The sequence below is a fragment of the Misgurnus anguillicaudatus genome, chromosome 16 (genome assembly GCF_027580225.2).
Source record: "Misgurnus anguillicaudatus chromosome 16, ASM2758022v2, whole genome shotgun sequence".
Classification (NCBI taxonomy): Eukaryota; Metazoa; Chordata; class Actinopteri; order Cypriniformes; family Cobitidae; genus Misgurnus; species Misgurnus anguillicaudatus.
In genome coordinates, this window is record NC_073352.2 from 26,657,590 (window position 1) to 26,663,167 (window position 5,578).

Below are 5,578 nucleotides of genomic sequence, written 5' to 3' on the forward strand. Positions count from 1 at the left end.
TATAGTTAACCTAGACGGTGAGATGATAGCTGTTGCTTGCTGGGAAGCATTAAAGGGACCCTCCACGTTTTTTGAAATAATTTTTCAGCTCCCCTAGAGTTAAACAATTGATTTTTAACATTTTGGAATCTATTCAGCTGATCTCCGGGTCTGGTGGTACCACGTTTAGCATAGCTTAGCATAATCTATTGAATCTGATTAGACCATTAGCATCGCGTCAAAAAAATAACCAAAGAGTTTTGATATGTTTTCTATTTAAAACTTGAGTCTTCTGTAGTTCCATCGTGTACTAAGACCAATGTAAAATAAAAAGTTGTGATTTCTAGGCAGATATGGCTAGGAACTATACTCTCATTCTGGTGTAATAATCAAGGACTTTGCTGCTGTAACATGGCAGCAGGAGGCGCAATGATATTACGCAGTGCCCGAAAATAGTCCCCTGCTATTGAAAGTTACTAAGGGGACTATTGAAAGTTACTAAGGGGACTATTTTCGGGTGCTACATAATATCATTGTGCCTGCTGCAGCCATGTTACGGCAGCAAAGTCTTTGATTATTACGCCAGAATGAGAGTATACACTGAAAAAAAAAATCCTTTCAATTTACACAATTTTAATGTGTACATCGGTCCCACATGATCCGATTGTTTAAAACCAAAATAATTTTCCTCAATTAATTTTTATGTGTCAGACCAAAACATTTTAATTATTTTAAGTAGTCTAATAGAAATATGTTGACTCAAAGTGCTATTTCTCTTTACTATAACACATTTATTTTGTAATGTTTAAGTAATTTTATTATGTAAGGGGACTAGATTTTCATCTGTAATTCCAACATGCTTTTTAATGCTTATATTATGGGATTATGTAACTCTAAAGCAATTTCATTATGTCTCTGGCACCAGAATAATCACCCACAATTATCCAAATGTTATTTATTTCTTTTTTAAATACAAAATACATTTGCATTGGCATAAAAAGCAAAGAGTTTTGTACAAATGTTTAGTGATATTGAGGCAAACCACTGCTTTCAGATCATCAATTCATTTAAATCACTACACATTAATTCAATAACAGTCAATAACCATTACAACAATCAGCACATGCAGTACATACATAAAGGGGCAATTTCCCAAACAGGTTGTAGATTAATCCATGACTAGGCTCTAGTTATATTAGGATATTTTTACAAAAATAAAGTTTACAAACAAACCTACCTTACAAAAACAACACTGGAGTACATCTTTAGACAAAACAATGGCACTGATATATGGCATTGCAAAAGTCTGGGACTAGGAAAAGCCCCATCTGTAAAACTGACCCAAATGTTTAAAATAGTTACTATCACAGTAGATTTAGAAGTGCTAAAGCACAAACACTGCATTCCAAAGAGACATGCAAAACAGTAAGTACTATTATTTATAAAATGGATTTACAAACTGGAAAATATCAATCCTTAGGAAAGTCAGAGCTACAGCATTTGTATAAACTGTTAATCAAAAATTCATCAAAAACAAAATACAACACCCATTTCCAAAACCGACTCTGAGCAGCAAACTGTTAATGTATTAATAAGAGAAAACACTTAAAACAGATAAAAAAAACTCAAAAATGAGCAGCACAGTCTTTCTGATCCTTTCACTGAAAGAAACTGTTCGTTAAAGTTACTCTCAATGCAGTTTGGATTTCCTCAAAAATAAAGCGGAGATCAGGATAGGTCAGGTTTAAGGCATACATCAGCTCAAACACGATGTTGCAACACCTTCATGGCTTCCAGGACTATACAAAGATCCTCTTCTTCATCACAAGCAGCATGTTGTTTGAGAGCACAAATCCCAACATTGGTGTCTTCAAATGACCTCACTGATGCTGACTTCATCCATGCCCTGTACAAAACAAACAAATGTAGTTAAAGAAACAGAAAAAAGGTTACTGTTACAATAAAAGTGTCATTGGAAATTAGTACAATGCAAACAAATATAAATGTAAGTATACAGACCCATGTGCATTGCCACAGCACGTTACAATTGGTAACAAATACATGGGTTACAAAGCAAGGCAGCTGCACTGTCCACTGCTCTGGGTGTGTGTGTGTGTGTGTGTTCACAAGGGATGCTCCGATCGATCGGCCGATAATGGCATTTAATGACTCGATCGGTGCTCGCTAAATCTGCCGATCTCATAAACCGATCTTTCTGTTTACTTTTGTCATCAAAAGGATCCTGAATGTGGCTGCAATTAAAGACATTTTTTACGTAGCATGAGCATTTTTACAACCCTTTGCTCATGTGCGGCGTGCAGATTTGTATGTCTCTCTTTGCCTTTACAGAGATATGCGTATTTTCTATGAGGACGTGCTCCGGTCAACAGCGCGAGGCGTCTTCACATCCCCATCAAACAGCGTATACAACACATATATATCACGGACAATTGCATCCTCATGCCAACAGTTTCTTATTTGCATGCGTTTAAAAGTTTTGAGCGTTTAAACTTTTATTTTCCTCACAGCTGCTTGTCTGCTTTCAGCCGCCGCCCACACACAGCAGCCTGTCATCAGTGCACGTGAACAGAGCGATCTCTCTGTCACGTCTTAAAGCTGCAGTAACCTATTCATCTCTCAATAAAATCACTCTCTGCTCTTGACTAAAGAACTTTTATACTTCATACGAATGCGTGTATATTTAATTAATACAGTAAAGTCTGTGAAGTGTTTTATTTTCAGTACTTTTAGGAGACATAAGCCTTTTTAAAGCCATATTAAATTTCTCTATGCAGAATAAATATTTGTTGTGCTTATTTATTTGAGTCACTATTAAAACAATAATATACCTAATTACTGCAAGTAATATAACAAAGGCAACATCCGTGGTATTATTTTATCTAGAAAAAATGTAACAGTTACAGTCATCAAAGAGCTTGCATATCAGCTTTTAAAAAATCAGAATCGGTATCGGCCGATCACAAAGATTACAAATCGGTGATCGTATCGGCTGCAAAAATCCTGATCGGAGCATCCCTAGTGTTCACTACACTGGAATGAGTTAAATAAAGAGGACACATTTCGAGTGTGTGCTACCACACCTGACAATCACATCAAAAGTGAATTCTCTCATTTTCTCACTCTCATGTTGTTACAGACCTGTATATATGTCTTTGTTCTGATAAACATGAAGGAAGATATTTATTTTGAGAAATGTTTGCAACCAAACTGTTCATGAGCCCCATTCACTTCAATAGTATTATTTTTCCCCACTATGGAAGTGAATGGGGCTTATGATTGGTTTGGGTACAAACATTCCTCAAAATATCTTCCTTAGTGTTCATCAGAACAAAGACATTTATACAGGTTTGTAACAACATGATAGGGAGTAAGTGATGAGAATTTTTATTTTTGGATGAACTACCCCTTTAAATCTTCCCAGGTGTTTTAATGACCCGTGTACCAAAAGATGTCGTAACTAAAACATACTAAACGTTCTGTACTTCCAACAATGTTTACACATTTTTATGTCTATGAATCTATATTACTTACTTCTGTCATTTGATCATTAATTGTTTGAAGTCTTTTTGCTAGCTGTCCTCCTTTCTGATAGAAGAGTTTCATCAGGTTTTTGGATTGGAGGTCCAGGTGACACAGGAACACAAGACAGTAGTGATTCTTTTAAATTCAGCATTTATCTGAAAACAGATTAACCAACCATTGTATATTTGAGTACTGCGAGTCAAAGAATAATAATTGTATATTAGTTACAAAAATAAGATATAGCTCCTAACAACAGTACAAAAGTGAAAGAAATGACTTACCAATGCTGTGTAGCGCATGAAAGGATGATGGACCTATAAGAGGAAAATTCAGATGTGAACCAACACACAACCTCAAATGATGAAGGTCACACATACACAGAGCAATAATGAAATAAGTATTATATCTGTCATAGGACGTAATGTTGGACAAAATTAGACCTTAAAACAAGGTTCTCTTCTGAAAAAGTCAGCTTTTACCCCTCGTTCAGACAGCCAACGACCAGCAGTAGCAGAGCGACGCGATCACATTCATTTCAATGGAAACCAGGCGCCATCCGGCGACACGCGCGACAGTGACCGTTGGCGACCGTATGGGCGTGTCCAGCGACGCGAGAAAGTTAAGAAAAGTTTAACTTTATGCAAATGTCGAGCGACTTTCGGGAGCGACTACCAATGAGAACAAAGCAGTGGAGTGCACGTCATCCTTCTCTCGTCAGTTACTGGCGTGGATGGTACTCATTTGTTTATGACAAGCAGATTTAGAAACGCCTCATTGAAAGAGACAAGCGACACACAGCGATAATGTCGCTGGCTGTCTGAACGAGGGGTAAGGTGTGGTCACTTCAAAGCGATTTTTTTTCAGTTAATATACCAGACGTCACGCGAGACATTTAAAAAAAGCTTCTTCTAATTGAATCAAGTGTTGCTCGTGGCGTAGCGAAGTCACGAATAACTGACGCGGGTCTGTTCATCTGATTAAGCAGACAGTTTGTTTCATACGCAATGTCATTATTAATGTAGTCAATTGATATCATCTGGTAAATTACTTACATGGATAACATTACTCTGGACAGAATAACTTTTGGTTAGCGTTTAATTTGTCCTGATACGTTTCCATAGAACAGCTGAGTAAAAAGTGCCTCAAAAGTCAACTCAAAGCTGACAGTTTTCAACTCGGATAAAACTACCAAACGTGAAATAACGTTAAACAGCTGACATTTTTAAAACGCTGTGTTTTTCTTTATGAGCTTGACTGACTGTTAACTTACTCCACCAACCTCCTCCAAACTAATATTTACTACAAGTCATTGCAATGGCTACATATTGTAAACAAAAATAGTCTATCTAGTGAAGATATATCACGTATAACGCGAACATAAATTAATAATAGAACTTACTTTAATAACGCGGTGTCCGTCTGAGAGAGTTCTTCTGACTGACTGACTGACTGCTGCTGAGTCTTCTTTTTGGCGCCCAAAACAAACGATCTTTATTCTTCTTTTATGGCAGTTGACGTCCTTTTCATTGAGCTATACTGCCCCTGCTGCTCAGGAGGTGCCGTTTTGTGTCCAAACCCAATTTTATTGCTTTAAGTATTCAATTCAATCAATTTTAATCAATGTGAGAATAATGTGTTCATTTTACATTCAAACAAAACATTTTAATCCTAATCAATTAAATTATTTTTTCACAAGGAATATAAATATTTTGTGTTGCATATACATGTTTATTTTATTTAAATTCAAAGACCCACTAAGTCAATTTTTTTCAGTGTAGTTCCTAGCCATATCTGCCTAGAAATCGCAACTTTTTATTTTACGTTGGCCTTAGTACACAATATAACTACAGAAGAGTCAAGTTTTAAATAATAAAAATATCGAAACGCTTTGGTTATTTTTTAGCGCGATGCTTATGGTCTAATCAGATTCAATGGATTGTGCTATATGCTAAAAGTGGTACCGTCAGACCCGGAGATCAGCCAAATGGCTTCCAAAACGGTAAAAATCAAATGTTTAACTCTAGGGGAGCCTGAAAATGAGCAAATTTTCAAAAAA

At 36.3% G+C, this 5,578-nt stretch overlaps 1 long non-coding RNA gene across 1 annotated transcript; it reads right to left on the minus strand.

Moving 5' to 3' along the window:
* Positions 1–919: 919 nt before the first annotated feature.
* Positions 920–5,296, minus strand: LOC129447157 (uncharacterized). Its single transcript, XR_012358123.1, has 4 exons — positions 4,922–5,296; positions 3,804–3,836; positions 3,532–3,677; positions 920–1,885 (listed from the first exon to the last, which is right to left on the minus strand). It is a non-coding gene; the product is annotated as an uncharacterized lncRNA (long non-coding RNA).
* Positions 5,297–5,578: the final 282 nt, after the last annotated feature.